Source organism: Parus major, chromosome 6, assembly GCF_001522545.3.
Source record: "Parus major isolate Abel chromosome 6, Parus_major1.1, whole genome shotgun sequence".
NCBI lineage: Eukaryota > Metazoa > Chordata > Aves > Passeriformes > Paridae > Parus > Parus major.
This window is the reverse complement of record NC_031775.1, coordinates 33843812-33848381: the sequence shown is the minus strand read 5'-3', so window position 1 is coordinate 33848381 and position 4570 is coordinate 33843812.

The window sequence follows — 4570 nt, the reverse complement described above, 5'->3', positions numbered from 1 at the left end:
GCGGGGTCCGGCCGGGCGCTGCCTCCCCGCAGGACGCGGGGACTCTGCCCACGGACACCCCACGGACACCCCACGGACACCCCACGGACACCCCACGGACACCCCACGGACACGGGGCGTTAAAGCAAGGGGGGCTGAGAAGGGGGCCGAGGGGACAGCTCTGCAGCGAAGTTTCGGGCTGTGCACGGACAGCCCCGCCTGTAGCAAGGAACACCCAACACATCAACAGCCGAGCGCTGCTGTCCCTGCAGAAAGCTGCTTTGGGGTTATTCCTAAAATACAAGCTGGGGTTTTTTTAGAAATACACCGTGAAATACCACAGTTGCGTTAGAGATCTCGAGTGAAGGGTGAAATTTCAGAGGAGCAAAGGAAGGAAACTTTGACAGTGGGTGGGGGAAGAGTCAGGAGAGCCGTCGGGGCGGTCCTGGATGCTGCGTTGGCCCTGTGGCACCAACCGAGCACACTCAAAAATCCCTGTGGGGGCTGCCGGAATTTTGCAGTGGATAAAGCTGGAGTTAGATGTGTTAGAGTCTGAGTGCGGGGTCGGGGTCTGCTGGAATTCCCTCGGTGAAGGGACCTCACCTGTCTGTGCTGCTCTGGCAGCTGACAGGGGTTAAATCAGGCAAACTTTTCTTGGTACAAGAGCTGGTTTATTTCTCCAACACGTTTTTATTAGCAGTTCACACTGAGCAAGCCTAGTAAAGACACTTAATTCGGAGGCTTTGCTGCAATTTCATTTTGAAAGCAAAATTTCTTTCTGAAAGGCTTTTAATTCTGCCCTGAGCCTGTGTGCAACCAACCAGGGCGAGTGAGCTCTGCAGCTGAATGGCTGCTGACAGGAGCCTGGGAACACCTCTTCAGGTACTTTCAAGCAGCGCTTTTGCTATGTCCCGATCATTGGCACATTGCTTCCTTGATATCTCCTGCTTTTCCATAATTCCTTGTTTGAGTGTGCTCAGAGCAACTACAGTGTTGTTCCAGTGAACTCATATTTACTGTCATGGCACGGTTGCTATGGTGATCTCTTAAGACATCCCAATAACTTCCTTAGATAAAGCAGCCAGTTGATACTTGGGTTTGTGTGTGACATAATGTGGAAGAGTTACTAGTGACAACAATTTAATGAGAAAGCAATTAAAAATACAAGAAGGAAAAGACTGTTTGGTATGTGAAATTTTGCCCACATGTGGTTCCTTGTGATGGATGTCTGCACAAGGATGAGCCTGACTGCTGAAATCCAGCAGATAATCCCTGTTAATTTTGTCAGGGTGTACATAAATAGAAGGTTAACGTTTATTGTAGTCAGTAGTAACACAAAGTAGTATTTTCCCTCAGATAAATCCGACTCTGAAGCGTTGCAGACCTTACAGCCTTTGTCCCTGAGTTCCTGGGGGCTGGTTTTGGGACTTCAGTGGTTCCTGTCACACCACTATGGCTGAGCCAGCGTGTGGGGGATGTCCTGGGGGTGAGCAGAGATGTGTCTTCTCTCTCTTGGTGTAAAACACCTGGCTCCAGGGGGTTTCCACTGTTCACTCCTGCATTAAGAATTGCTGTTTCTCCTCAGCCTGTCCAGCCCCAGCTGCTGTTGGATCTCCTCTGTGTAAATGCAGGAGCTCCTGTGTCACATCCCCTCTCTGGGAGGGTCACAGCAGCTTGTCCTTGGGATGTGTGGGTTGAGCTCTCTGAGCCCGATTCCAAGGGTAAACTTGGTATTCCAGAGTGTGTCCTAAAGAGCTTCTCTCAACCCTCTCCAGTTCTTCAGCATCTTTTCTGTCAGTGCTGGGGCTGGGCTGTTCCTTGGCAGAGATGGAAGCTGGTGCTGGTTCAGCTGTGGTGTGGGGCTGGCTCCTGGTCCAGCCAGGGCAGTGTGGGGCTGAGCTCTGGGGAGCCATGCCCAAGGGACAGCTGTGCTGCTCCCTCCTTGCTTCCCTTCCTGGGTGCCCCATCCCAGTTTCCCCGTGGCTGTGGAGCCAGGAGCAGGCCAGGTGTCCCAGCACATCCATCCCCTGGGGTGCCCTGCCTGGCTGCAGTGTGTGCACTGTGCTGCTCCCTGCTTGCACACACAGCCTGCGAGATATCTCTGGGCGTTTCAGAACTGGGGTTCAGCTAAGAGGAAAGCTGTGAAAGAACAGAGCCTGTGTGCTTCCAGGGAGCCCTGGGAGAGGGAACATGGGTTTCTCTGGCTGTGGTAGCTGCTCCAGCTGGTTCCAGTCCCACAGAAAGCCTGGCAAGCTGCACATCCATCAGCTGGGAGCGAGCTCCAGCCTGGCCACATGGACATGTGGATATCCACATGCCCTGGGATGCCTTTCTGAGAGCTCCGTTTTGGTGAGGTGCATTGTACCCTGTACTCTGTTCATGGACAGAGGAAGTTCATGAATGGAGGGGAAGGAGGGAAAACAAAGTAAGGGGAAAAGTGTGGGAAGAAGAAAACAAGGCAAAAGAACAGAAGGGCTGCAGGGTGGAGCACTCGGAGTTACGGTGCACTGGGGTAAGGTGGGCTCAGTGAGTTGAGGTGATTTGCAGTGGGTTCTGCATTAGCACCATGGGCTGTTTTCCACCAGGAAAAACACACCCTTGTCTGCAGTGACTTTTCAGGGTTTCTCATTTATACCTGAAAGGGCCTTTTAACAACTCCTCACTCTAGGGGTGGATTTGTTCTCCAGCCCTGCAGAAGGAGACACTGCCTGTCTGCTGGCTGAGACGTGTGTCTGTGCAGGGCATGGGGCACTGGGGTGTCTCACAGAATCATCTGGGTTGGAAAAAGCCTCCAGGATCATCAAATCCAAGCTGTGCCCACCAGGGGAGCCCCACCGTGTCCCCAGCCCAGAGCCCTGAGTGCCACCTCCAGCAATTCCTGGGACACCTCCAGGGATGGGCACTGCAACCCTCCCTGGGCACTGCCAAGGCCTGAGCTCCCTTTCCATGGGGAAATTCCTGCTGCTGTCCCCCCTGAGCTGCCCTGGCCATCCTGAGCCCGTTCCCTCTCCTCCTGTCCCTGTTCCTGGCAGCAGATCCCAAATCCCCCCGGCTGTCCCCTCCTGCCAGGGAGTTGGAGAGTGAGAGGAGGCACAGAGGTCATGAGGCTTGTTTGTTATTTGGGCAGGAATTATGCTGTCATTCTGGGAAACAGCCAAGCAAGTTTTATTGACATGTCCCTCCTTTAAAAAAAATAATAAAAATTTAAAATTTACTTTTTATACCAAGTGATGAAAAGCTGTCAGTGAAGCCAGTGGGAATGTTTCAACCCAAATACCTAAAAAATGCTTAGAGAGTTGTTGGACTTGGGCACTGGGGCTGAGCAGGAGGAAACAGGGCACACTTAGTGCTATTAGCATTGCCCACAGTTGTGTTACATGAGAGAGGGGGGAAACCACAGCATGATTTATCTCTCTATGAAACTCTGTCTGAAGAGGGATTTCAAGAGTGCATTTTGGATGTGGTTTCTCCTGAATCAAAGTGGTTTACTAAAAAAACTGTGTGTAAATATACATGAGAATCTGTGAAGCCATCTGCTGCTTTTTGCTTTGCTGTGCCTCCCCTCGCTGACACGAGTGGTCCAGGGCTCCTGTCTGTGTCCTGATCTGAATTAGTTTTTCTGCTGATGTACAAGGCTTTAATGGTGCTACCTGGTGACTTTCATCATCATTTAGTATTTAGTCTCAATCACTTTTCCCACCCATCCCTTTTTTGATTCTGCCACAATGCAGATGGGTGTTTTGTAAGGGGGTCAGGTGCAGGCGCCCGTGTTTATCCTACTTGCACCAAAATCAACTTTTAAAGCCAAGTTTCCCGTTCTGTAGCTCTTGGTGAGGTGTCCCAGGGGAGCTGTGCTCAGGGCCAGCCGGCTCAGGAGGAGCCCCGTGGGTGTCAGAGCCGTGTGTCACAGCAAGCCCGGTGCGCTGGGAGGGGGCTCCGGGCTGGGGCTGGGGGACAGCAGCGTTTGGGGTGTGCAGGGTGGGAGGGAGCCGTGGGCACTGTGCCCCGTGCCCGTGGGTATTGCTGGATGTGGGGCTGAGAGGGCTCCGGGAGCCCCTCGGAGCTTCCGAGCGCAGGAGCCGCGGGGTGAGACGCGGCTGTGGGAGCGCAGGCCAGGCCAGGTTAAGCTTCCACACTCCGCACACTGCTGGCCGAAATGTTCCCTTGGCAGAGGGGCAGCTCCGGGAACACGCGGGGACCCTGCAGCCTCCCCTGCTCCTCACCCGCGGCACCGGCCATGGAAACGGGCCAGAAGCCGCTTAAAACAATCCCCATTTTCATCTGAGGCCGTGTGTTGGTAGCCGTGGGGCCACACACCGGGAGCGAGAGCCCCAGGCGGGGTGGGCACGGCCGGGGGCGATGCCCGGGCTGGTCCCGGTGATCCCGATCCTGCAGCCGCCCCTCGGAACCTGCCCCGGCCGGGGGCGATGCCCGGGCTATCCCCGGTAATCCCGAGCCTGCCCCGGCCGGGGGCGATGCCCGGGCTGTCCCCGGTGATCCCGAGCCTGCCCCGGCCGGGGGCGATGCCCGGGCTGGTCCCGGTGATCCCGAGCCTGCCCCGGCCGGGGGCGATGCCCGGGCTGTCCCCGGT